Source organism: Vigna unguiculata, chromosome 3, assembly GCF_037176805.1.
Source record: "Vigna unguiculata cultivar grain cowpea cultivar isolate G323 ecotype 2 chromosome 3, ASM3717680v1, whole genome shotgun sequence".
NCBI lineage: Eukaryota > Viridiplantae > Streptophyta > Magnoliopsida > Fabales > Fabaceae > Vigna > Vigna unguiculata.
In genome coordinates this window covers 17,520,656-17,534,463 of record NC_140794.1, presented here as the reverse complement: position 1 = coordinate 17,534,463, position 13,808 = coordinate 17,520,656, and positions in this window count along the sequence as shown.

Sequence of the window (13,808 nt, the reverse complement as noted above, 5' to 3'; positions counted from 1 at the left end):
GGTAAGAAAAACTAGGGTCAAATCCACCCAAAAAAAGAATAATGGAAAAAAAAATGAAAATTAATTTTACTTTTAGATTTTTTTTCTTAGAAATGGTTTTGTTTTTTAACTCTGGAATTCAAGAGGCTAATGAATCCCATACTTCTAACACATGACATGATCCATAAACTTATGAAAGAAAATTAAAAACCATGTGAATAAGAATATAATATATAAACAAAAAGGTTGGCTATGTTGGTCCACTTATTTGTTGAAATAGTCTAAAATGTTATATTGAAAATTTTCAATTTTGGCGATTTTAGCTAAAAAAGAACTCAGGAATTGCATTTGTTATCTAATTTATCAACTGGAATGGGACCCGTAAAGGGTTTGCGTGGGTACAAAGACATCACCCAACAAAATTTAAATTAATTAATAAAACACAATGAAACGATTGTTGGAGTATTTTGCTTAATCTTACATATTAATCATAAAAAAGGACCCTATTTTTCCAATTTCAATGATAACTATTGAAACCTTATTGAAGTTATATCATGAAAATAATGTCTTTAAGTAGTAGAAGAAGATTATGGGTGACATAATGGAGGGTGTGAATCTATTAAATTGAAATCTTAGGTATTATAGGTTAAATAATTTTGTAAGTTGCTAAATATAATGGTTTGTTGTGTCCTTGTATAGTAAGAGTGAGTTGGAAAGGTTAAATGGCCTACAAAAATGGGAATGCTACATATCTCATTCATTCTATTTTAACTGCTTTTATGATAAAGTGTGAGATAAGAATGAAGGGTGATGGTTAGAATGTCTAAATCTTTGTTTTGCAGACATCAAGAGGGTTTTTTTTTTTTTTTCAAGAAAAAAAAATTAAACATAGAATGAATAAACTTTATTTTAATTAAAAACTAAATGGTATACCATGAAGAAACTAATTTATGAAGTTGATAATAATTCATTTTTATTCAATATTAATATTCTAAAATACAAATTGCAATACAACATAAATTGTTTAATAAGTACAATTTTAAGTATGCTAAAAAAGTTTAAATACGTAAGCTAAGTAAATAATAATAAAGTATATGAAGAGGAAAATATAATGAAAGATACAATACTTTCATAATTTTAAATCTATGAAAAGAAAAAGTAAATGTATAAAATAAGGCAATAAATAATACAGGTGTAAGTTAGCTACTAACTTCTAAAATCATAATGTTTAAATTAAATAAAAGTATTAACATTGATTGAGATATATAACTGATAATTGCGTGTATGATAAAGTAGTTTGAGATTCAAATCTTATGATATATTTTGCATGTGAAATAAATTATATTTAGAAGAAATACATGTAGGCTAAACTCTATATTAGTCATTACTTTCATATTGTGTCAGTAATTGTTCCTGCTGGTAAAGAAATGAATAAAATTTTGCAACATTAATGAATTATTCTAGAGGGGAGAATAAATTAAATTTTGCAAAAATATTTAGACCAAATGAAACTTTTAGTTGATTACTTTTACGTACTTGTTTCCTTTTTATTTATTTTTATGCATATAAATCAAGAAAGTAATTAATATCATTAAAAGAAAATTTTCAAATTCTAAATTTTCTTAACATTTCAAAAATTAAAATAAAAGTTAAATATTTAAATTTAGATCTTACTGTTCAAAAGGAATGATCTACATATTATTATTTATTATTATTATTATTATATATTTTAAATAAATTATTTTTAAACTTACGCATAATAAAAAGCTACTTACACAAGAAAAAAATTACTTATAATAAAATTATAAAAATTATTTATTTTAATATTTTTTTAGAATAATAATTTTATACTATTTTTTATTTTAATAATTGGTATAGTAATGATTACTTTTTTATGACAAGAAAAAAAAAATGTAAACACTGGTCTTCAGATTATTATTAAAAAATCTTATTACAGATAAACAAATCTCAAATATAACGTCTCATTAAATATCAATTAATTAATACTATAGTTTAAAAATGCTTGTAATATTATTATTATTTTTATCTGTGAAAATTCCTATGTATTTTTAATATTGAGTTTCAAACTGGAGTGTTATATAAATAATTTCATACTATCCCATCTTAATATTTGAATTATAAAAAAAAAATTGTACAAATGCTCGTGAATCCCAGTAAATTTAGTAAATAAAAGAATATGATCATCATCATAATCACAATCAATTAAGAAAAAAACAATTATAAGAAATAAAAAAGAGAAAATGAAAATAAACACAAAATGAATATAATTTAACTAAAATATTAATGAATTTTAATCTACATTTTCGAATAATGTATTATTATAAATCAAGTTTTTGTATATATAGTTACACAAAAAAATTCAGATATTATATTTTAAAAGTGTTTTCTGACATGAAATACTTGCTTACTATTAATGTAATAATGATTAAAAGACATAACATAAAGTGATTATATTGAGAAAACAATAAAACAAGCTTTATGAATAAGGTGATATACAGGTTCAAGAAAAGCATGAGATGTGAGTAAAGTGTTTGAAACTCGAAAGAAGTAATAAATACGTAGATTGTCTAATATACAATACACATTTCTAGTTTTGACAAAACATTATGTACCAAACGCTCTTCTAACATACATGCACTACAACACCAAATCTTCTACCAAACAAATTAGACAACCTTGTACAACTCTCTACATTGGTTTACAAACTTTTTTTCTAGACATAATTATTAGCTCAAAGTTCTATGAATGATTTTTTTAATAAATGTATAATATAATTATGTCACTTGTATAGTCTAATCGATATCTAGTTAAATTGTATGCACACGTTTCTGTCTAATAATTTTTTACTTAAACATATAATAAGTGTATTTTCTCTTAGAGATATGGATACTTTTAATAAATATTTAATTTATATTTGAAGGTTCGGTAGAGCTTTGTTTTTTTCTTCATATATATAAATTAATATATAAATATATTTTTTTAATTTTAAAAGATTTTATATATTTAACATTCCAAAATTTTAGTACATTTATTTTGACACTTTTAAAATAATTTTTAAAAATTTGGCGTTATTTGCAATGCTAAAATCAATTTTAGACGAATAATTCTTATAGAAAAGATGAATATCAATATTGTGAACACAATCAAGATCTGCACTTTTATCAAAAGAATAAAAGAAGTTAGTTGTCTTGATATTTGAAGTTATGCCATATTTCACAAGTGTTTTCATAGAAGCCACGTGCATTCAATGTTAAATCAATAACATTTAGTGTATCCCAAATGCGTTTATTTGAGTACATAAGTTTGAGGAAAGAGGTAGTGGGTGAATGTGAGAGTGAATTATGTGTTGTTTTTACTTTTAAGTGATTTAGAGATGATAGTAAGTAATTTTTGAAGTAAAATTTGTGAGAGTTTGTGAGTGATTTGATTCGTACGATAGATAACAAAAATGTTTTAATAGATGTAATAGGTAAATTACCATATTGCCCTTTATTAATAAGTAGTATAAATTGGTATTTATATGACTACAACTATTTTTTTTACTACTAAAATTGAAAAAATAAATTATAAAAATTAATAAATAACATTGTTTTGATAGTATACGGTAATAAATGGGATTAGTTCCAAGTAATATGAGATCGAATCCCTTCTTCCACTTCATGCACGGATCGATTCCAACTAATATGAGATTGGATCTCTTCTAACATGGTCATAGTTGGATTGGTTCCAAGAATACATAGATCGGATCCCTCCTAGTGGATTGGTTCCGCACTTGAGTGGATCGATCCAACTTTCTTTATTTTCTCCCCCTTCACACCTCATGAACAACCGGACTTCATGCATGGATTCCAACTCCATTATAGACAACCAAGGTCTTCTCCATTAGCATTCACATTTTGTAAATATCAACCATGTTACATTGCTCTGCTTGTTTATAAAGTATGACACAGGGTAAAATGGTCTTAGCTCGATTAATTGTCTCAAATTTGCTCACATTAGGCGAGATCGTAAAAGTGATGCATCTCGCAAATCATTGCTTTCACTCGTTCGTGATTCAACGCAAACGAACATAATAAACACTTTCTAATTTATCTTCTCTTTTCCCTTCAAACAATAAATGACATCAAACGAACACAACATTAAATATGCTCATTAAATATGCTCATATACAAGAAAAAGTAATAATGCAAGAAGACTCTCGTAATGGCTAAAAAGAAGAATGTGCAATAACTCTTTTTTTTTTTAAATGTAGAAGATATATTAGAAGAATGAAGGTCGACAAAAGTCTTGTAACAATAACAAACTCAAGTTTCAAGTCACCTTTTTGCCATTGTATTTGTATGAAAAACACTATTCATGTTTAAGAGCAATTTAAAAGGGTGAACCAAATCTTATAGATATAATCAGTCAATAATATATTGATTTTTTTTTTAGGTCATTTTTTTTGTAAACCTTTTTAGTTTAATAAGGAGTGATTGTTTTTTGAAAAATATTTGTGTTTAGTAAAGAGTGAATGTATTTAAAATAATATTCAAGATTTTAATCAAAAAGTGATCATTGTCCAAATAATACTCAAGGTTTTTTTTTTTTAGTTAGGCATGGTCATTGTTCAAATAATATTTAGGTTGTTAATGATAAATGATTGTATTTCAAATAATACTGTTGTATCGTTGCAACGTTAGTTTGTTTAGTAAAATTAAATCAATTGGTTGAAACCAATATACACACATTTAGAATAAATCTTCTCTCTCTAATATTTTTATATTGCATTATTTATTTATAACTAATCTTAGAAAAAGACCTTTGAAACAGAGTTTTACAAAATATTTTAATAAGTTGTCTATTAAGCAAAACTATTGTCTAGTCATACAACATGAGATCTTGCAAAAATTTCAAAAGGTTAAATACACAATTCAACCTACCATTCTTATATGTTTGACATGTTTTCACAATAACTCAGAAAATGTCACTAAGTATGACATAAGCTTAATTATTAATAAGTTTTGAAAAAACTTGATGATAAAACTTCTATAACCCTAAAAATATTATGATCAAGATCAATCACGAATCTTGATCACTAAAATTCGGAAGCCAAAATAATATACTCAAAATTTCTATAATTTATTATTATTATTAATATAACAAAAATAAATATGTAATTTAATATAATTATAACTACTAAAGAAATTATATATATCTAATAAATTGTTCCTTCTCTCAAATTATTGAATTCGTCAATAATTTTTCAAGGTAAATAATCATATTGTGTTCAAGAAAATTATCTCTCATTTTATTTTACAATCTTGTTTTGATAAATTATTATAGGAAAAAAAAATCTTTCTCTTTAAATAAAATGTATTTTCTATTTTTGTCGAAGATTGACATAATTCAAATATGATTAATAAATTCTTTAGATTTGGATGATGAAGAGCATCAACAATAAAATAATAAAGTTAAATAAAATAGTGAAGTTAAAATTTTAGACTAGTTTTCTCTTGAATTAATATGGTATTGACAACGTAGTAATAAAACTATGGGTTAAATATGTTTTTAATTTCTTAACTTTAACTTTAGTGAAAATTGAAATAAGTTCCTTCTTGAAACTTTCGTTCAATTTAATCTTCAACTTTAGAAATAAGTGGATTTAATTATTTTAACTAAATTTTATTAAGTTTATTTAACGTTTTAAACACGTTTCATGATAATATTTTTGAATTGTTTACACGGCTTGATACATATTTGCTTTAATATTAATTGAGAAACACATTTGGAATGTTAAATAAACTCAACACAATTTGGTTAAAAGGACAAAATTCACGTATTTATAAATATGAAAATCTAAACTGGTCTACAATTTTAAAGATGAACTAATTCTAATTTTTACTTAAAATTATAAACCAAAGACATATTTAATCCTAAAATTATTAATTAATAACAAGTAAGTAAATAAGTAAAAAAAATCATAATAAATATTATTATCTTTTCTCGTATTCTTAAATAATTATTTAAATTTGATTTTTCTGAATAATCAAATTTTAATCTCAACCATCAACGAAATCCGCCACAGATCGAGATATTCTTTACTTTGTAATAGACTCTCGAGTTATTATTATTATTATTATTATTATTATTATTATTATTATTATTTTGTTTTGATATCATTATATATAATCTCCGAGGGTAACCTTAGTTCTTTTAGCATCTATTTAACACTATTGTAATTCTAGAAGATGAGAAAAACTAATCCTTCAACCTTAACTCTTGTGATGTTTCCTTCTCTCTAAACCTTTATTCACAACTTTTTCTTCTTTTTCATATCAATATATCTAAACTTTAATGGTTGCATTAAATATGTCTGTAATACATTTGCTGCATAGACTATTTATTTTTGTGAAAGTCAAAATAGAAATGAATTCTCTTTTCATTTCTCAATTGGGAGAAATTGTAGTAAACAATTTAAATGTATTTTCTTCCTTTAATTCTCTTAAACGTTTTTAAAAGATAAAATTATAAAAGAATTTCATACCTTAAAGCAAAAATACCTTAATTATAATGATCACAATTGAGATGAGAAGAAAAGTCATTAATAAAATCCATAGTACAATTTTTTGCTTTGGCTTCTGTGTATATCCACATTTTCCATATATATCCCAACCAATAAGGGAATTAACACTATATATAACGTTGATGGCTATATATTTCTTTTTTATAACTTTTACCTATTTTTTTTTTTTTCTAATTTGGATTTTAGGCACCCAATAGTATCGATTTGAATGATCCTGACATGATGTCTATACAAACATCGCAAAGGAGTGAAAGGACATCTGTCATGGACTGAGAATTTTTCCATGATTTGTATTTTTTAATTTATATCATTTTAACTTTTTCTGAAACATATATGGAGAATGAAGTGAAATTATTCAGACACCATTTCATTCCTTAATCATTTTAAATCAAAGTTAACTCATATCCAAGCAACCATTTAAGGGTCTGATCACCCAAATGGGACAAAAACATTGCCAAAACTAAAAGGGATCATAATTGAGGAGTTTGGTAATGGAAATGGAAATTCAATCAAAACAAGCTCAATTTTAAAACTAAACTAACTCAATTCACTTATGAATCAACTTAAGTTTTAGGCTTTTAGCATATTATTACTTTTATTATAAATGTCAAATTAGATAACTAACAAATTATAAATTTTTTATATAAGTTTTTGAAAACATATTTTTTAATTTATAATCATGGATAAAGATAACAAAATATTTAAAAATGAGATGGGTGAGTGTAATGACTTACAAAATAAACATAACAATCTTAAAATTGAAATTTGAATATTTTATTATTAAAATGTAAAGTTTATAAATAAAAAAATAAATGGTATTTAATTTTATAAATTGTTTTATTTGCTCTTATTTTTTTAAATATTATGATGAATTGTTCATCTTTTGAATGTCAGAGTCAGTTTTAAAGATTTTGGAGTAGAGTGCAATTTCTTTGATTCAAATTTTCATTAGAATAAGTTCGTATTTATCCATTTTCTAGAGTAAACTTTTAGAAGTTTTTCATGCATGTGTATTAGATTGCTTGCATGTGACTCAATTGAGTTCAAGATAAATCTTTGTTTGACTTGGATTGTTTGGATATGTTCAAATAGTTGATATGAGTATTCAAGGTATGAGTATATTCATCTTGTGAGAGTAGAACCCCTTGGAGATCTAATATAGTAAAAATGCTTGGTCTAGATAAAGGAAGCTAGATTAGTTTTGAAAGTACTCTAGGATAAATATTTGGTTATAAGTGACATGGCCAATAATCATATTGACAACCAAAGACATGCAAATGATCATACCTAACATTCTTGCTAAACCATATTATGTCTAGCACCTCAGTAGTCAAAGCAACTACAGGACTAAGATTAATAATATGCACAACTACAAACAATGTCTCTCCCCAAAAGATCTTAGGCAACTTTGCTTCAAAAATCATACATCTAACTCTTTGAACCAAAGTCATGTCCATCCTGTTTGCTAAACCATTCAATTGATGAGTTTCAGGAGGAATCTTCTCATGTCTTATACCCTATTGTTGCATTAACATCAAAGAGTCCATAGTACTCACCACCATTATCAGTACGAATGTCTTTCAACTTCTTGCTTGATTATCTCTCAACCTATGAATCCCTTGAACTTTTCAAGTACTTGATCCTTCCACTAAAGTTCATAGACCCATAACTTCTTGAACAATTATCAATAAAAGTAACAAAGTAAAGTGCACCACTAAATGCCTTTACCTCCAATGGGCCACAAACATTGAAATGCACAAATTCTAGCAACTCTGACTTCCTTGAGGGAGGATGCTTCTTAAAGAATATTTTGATTTGTTTACTAGCCATGCAATGAGAATATTTCTATAACTCTACTCTCTTCAATCTTAAAAGGACATCATTTTTTGCTAAGCAATTAAGCCATTCCTCACTTATATGTCCAAGTCTTTGATGTTACAAAGATGCCTCCATATATATATATATATATATATATATATATATATATATATATATATATATATATATATATATATATATATATATATATATATATAACATTCACACTATCTTTAGCAGTCAAATCTTTAGTCCAATACAATTTAGATTTTTTCTTCCCTTTGGCCATAACCAAGATATCGTTAGTGAGATTCAAATTACTAAAACTAAAGTTACTATCATAACCACTATCATCAAGAAAATGCACAAAGATCATATTAAAATGAACATTTGAATGCTAATATTTTTAACATGAGATAACTCTCTCGTTGTGAGAGGCAAAAATCTACGGGCACAAACTAGTAAATCAAGCTCCATTAAGATCAAATATTAATACAAGAGAGTCAAATGAAAAATAGAAATAAGTGCTTATAACTAGTCAATACATCAAAGCAATAATGTTCTCAAATATGAAGAACAAAGAAAGAGAAACCTAAATTAAAGCAACAATGAAAGACTGATTTCTATAATTATAGACATTAAATTGACGACCCCAATGATCAAAATGAAGAACCCTATGTTGTGAACCTTATGTTAAAGTTTCAATTCGATCCAGTAGTGAATGAAAAAGAAATCACAATTTAATTTAGACATCTGGATGAATATGTCAATAAATTCTCTCTCCCCCCTCTCTCTCTCTTCTCTCTCTCTCTCCTCTCTCTTCTCTCTTCCAAAGGCTACTACTTACTCAATCTCCCTTAACATAAAGGACCTCTCTCCACTTAGACTAAATAATAAATAATAAGACAAAATGAACTTGAGTAAGTTAAACTTTTTAAACTTTTTAAACACATAGTTAATAGTCCAACCCAATAAATAGATATCAGGTTACTTTGGATGTATCTCATACATATATATTATAAATTAAATTATGTGTTAACGAACAATGCTTTGAAAAATTTTATTATTTATTAATCATATAACTTCTCCCACGTTGAATTTATAATTTCACATATTTATTTACGAATATTTTGTATTCCATTCAAATAGTTAGTACTATGAAACAAAAACTTTGAATTGTGAATTGTGAATTGTGAATTGTGATTCAATTCTATATTGAAGTTTTTATTTTTCTTTTTTCGAAAAACTGAATTCTGTGAAATCATTGTCATTTACATTTAGTTTTAAATTTTCTATGCATTAATTATATCAGTCCTAAATAATGTGTTGATTGAGTTATAATTTTAAATGGTTTCTTAATTTTAAAGATTCATCTCTTCAATTTATTTAGTAAATAAAAATACTCACTAATGATAATTAAAGTATATACTATTTTAATTTATTTTTTATATATAATTTTCATTTAAGTTTAAAAAATATATGTATATTATACACTAGATAATTATTAGTTTTTTAAAACTTTATGAAGCTTTCACAGAAAGTTACTTGTACATTCAACATTAAAAATATAATGTGTATTTTAAAAAACCAAAAGACAAAACTTTGCATCTAAGATGAAGTTGCACTGGCATTTAAATAATATTATGGTCTTAATGTCCACTTTTTTTGAAAATGATCATAACACATGTTTGTTGATTATAAAATATTTCGTATTCTTTTTATTTTCCTTTCTTTATATTTTAATTTTAAATGATAGGATATTAGTATATTTTAAAAATTCATTTTTTACACTAAAAGGAGGCATTTTGACCGACTGTATGTACTTGAACATTTTTAAAATAATAAGTTAGTTATTTGCGTAAGGCTATAATGATGATATGAGGTTTGAATAGTGAAATAATTGTTTTTTAATAAAATTAGTGATCAGAATATTTCTCCTGTAGTCCAAAGTTTAACGGTTCAATGAATCTGACTTGAGAATTCTTGTTGTGGTGTATTAAGAATTGAAAAAAAAAATCATTATCATTTATAGGAAAAATGAGTAATGAATATTAAATATATATTTTTAATATATGCTGGATTTATAGTTTCTTCACATATTTTATTTTATGTTAACAATTGGTGAATTTTATTTGAGTTTTTAAAAAGAAAAAATCAAATGATCAAATATTAGTGAAAATGTTAATTATTAATAAATTTGATTTAAAAATATATATATTTTTAAATTAAATAATCAAAATAAAGTTATTAATAAAATAATTAATCATTAGTGATGTTAAGACTTTAGAAAAATCTTTTAAGTGAGATTGCGTTTTTATAGATATATTCAACTATTTTATTATTTAAAAGGTTTAGTATAAATAGAAACTGATTAAATATATATATATATATATATATATATATATATATATATATTATATGAAAGTCATTATTTTTAAAAGAAATAATTCATCTTTTTTTTTTCTTCTCACTAGTACAATAAGGGCTTTTGGCCTCGGTTGTTTTTTATATTCTGCCCCGGTTCCAGAACCGAAGCATATTGGGGCGAGGTCAAAAGGGATGACTTTTGGTCTTGAGTGTGGACCGAACTCGTAAAGCGTTTTTCTGCCGCGGGTCACGCTTGAACCGAGGCCTGTTCTACGCAGTGCTGCAGTGCGTTCTTGGAGACCCTGAAATCGTTCTTCTGAAATGGGATTGCAGCAGATTCATGGCACCCAACTTATCCTAGTCCAACAAAACCCTTAACGGTGCAACAACGCGTTCTTGCAGCAGATTCATGGCGCCAACGCTTCCAACTACCATCAATGTAATGTCTGCGCAGTCCGCAAACGCGAATAGCTTGCGAAACGGCACCGTCTCTGCTTTTCTCTTCTGTTTGCTCTGTTCTTCGCTTTCCGCAGAGCTTCTTTTTCCATCCATGTCAAGATCAGAGCTCCAATAACTCAAAACTAAAGCAACACAAGCTTCAACGACGAAGTCACCTATATAGAAGCCACGCTCCCTCCAACCTTGTGCTTCCGAAAACCATTAACGCAACCACCAGAACAGATCCTGTGTATGCTATGTTTCAGTGGAGGTGCAACGTGGAAGAGTTAGAGTTACAGGGAGAGAGAAGAGAGAAATGAAGTTTCAGAGAGAAATTGAGAGTGGCGGGGAAGAAGAATGGTTCGCGAAATTTGAACCCTAAATAAACCCTATGGCTTCGGTTGTTAGGGGAACCGAAGCCATAGACCCCCTTTTGGCACCGGGTCTCCTTGGACCGAGGCCAAACAGCTAACGTCCAGCCACTTTTTGGCTTCGGGTCTTACTGGACTGAGGCCTATACCACTATTTGGCACCGGTTTTGGGCGAATCGGGGCCTATACCCCTTTTTGGCTTCGGGTATTTGGAGAACCGAGGCCTAAAACTTGGCTCTAATTACAAAAATGCCACCGCGCCATTATATGCTTCGGTTCCTGGCCAATCGAGGCATATAAGGCGAGGTAAAATGAGAATTCTACACTAGTGTCTATAAGAGTTCTAACTCTCTACTCATCTGTTTTAAGATCAGAACGTATTGTAGGGCTCCTAGCGACGAGACTTACCTTTTTATCCGATCATATTTTTTAATAGAGTAAGTTCCTTTTTTAATTTTCTAGAGTTGTTTAGCATTTGACTTGCATGTGTAAGGTTTGGGGTTGCACGTCTAGTTTAAGAGCTCTTAATGAATATATGTTCAATTAGGGTTATTAAGATATCATCAGACCTTTGATCTGAGCTTTTCTTATGCAGATATTGCCTTTCTCTGAGTTAAGGATGCTTAGAACTAAAGAAATTGTTTGTGTTTTTAGACAGGTAAGGGATGTTAAATTTAAATTTGAAGGATGAATTAAATTTACTAGCTTGAAGAATTGTATGTTGTAGTTGGTTGTCATTGTGTTATTCGAGTTACGTGTGTGAAAATGCATGATTTATTTTGGTGTGTTGGTTTCAATGATCGGTAAATTGACTCAATTGGTTTCGAATGGTGTATCTGATAAGTTAAAATTGACTGTGATTTGTGAAGAGGAAAGAAAAAACACTATTTGAGATGAATAAGAGTTGATTTACCATTCATTTGAACCATGTTAAAAATCTTGATGCATGAAAATTGTGATTGAGGATGACTTTGCTTTTAAAAATTTGTATCTCTTGGTTAAATTGACATCAAAGGGTGCATTTAATAAAAACACACTTTGAAACAAAGAGAATATATTTTTAAATCTATCATGACTGCAAAATTATGCAGACTTGCAGGATGAGAGTTTTTTTCGTTGCGCGAGTGCATAATTTGCCAAGTTAAAGAGGTAGAGGGGATCCATTCGTTGGGCGAGTGACTTCCTCGCTAAGCGAAAAATCAATTTGTGAAAGTCCGGGATACAAGAGAGTTTCACTCGATGATTAAGATATGACTGGTTGGGTGAATTTATGCGAATTACTCCTAGTGGTCCTATTCATTGAGTTGGTTAAACCCTCGCTAAGTGAATATTTGAAGTATTTACTTTCATTATTTGCTCATTACGTGAGTCATAGTGTTAACCAACAAGGAAGGGAATTAGTTATGTTATTTATTGTACTATACCTAGGCAAATTCAGACAACCATTCAGTCTAAACTACCTATGTATAGTCCTATTATAAAAATAGTAGACGGATAGTCAGCCAAACAAGATTACCTACGTGACGGCCCAGGCTGCATACTATAAAGGGTACAATATAAGGAAGAGCTACTAACTCCAAACTTAGGGAAATACAGGCGAGACCCCTCACAGAGACTCAGAACTTGGGCTTAGCCTAGGCCCATCGAATCTGAATATTGGCCCAAAGTGGCTAAAGAGGGGCCCATCCCACCAGAAGGGACAGACATAATTAATGACTCTATAAATACACATGGACCCCAACAATTAAAGGTATGCTTTCATTAATTCGCTAATTTAAGATTTGACTTTTGAGAGCTTTGCTGACTTGATCGTCAGAGCCCTTTCCGCAGGTAATCCCTCAAGGGACCAAACCGTCAACATTAGGAGAAGACGCATACAAGTTGAGAAAAAACCAACTCGAGAGGTCAATGATTAGGGTAAGATGTGACTTATGCTCCGTAACATTTTGTTATTGTTTTCGTAGTAACATTTACTATTATGAGATATGAAATGCTTTAGAGATTCATGTATTTATATAGATATGTAATATATGTGTGATGAGAAATTATAATGGTATATTATGATGTGATGGTGGTCAAAAGGCTTTCAATAATGAAATCAATTTACTCGTGTGTTAATATATGTATTGTGTAGGAGTTAAAAGAAAAGAGTATTTAGACTCTATTAAATATCTCAACTAGTATAGAATAAAATATCTAGTTAATGAGAATCAATAATATATATATATATATATATATATATATATATA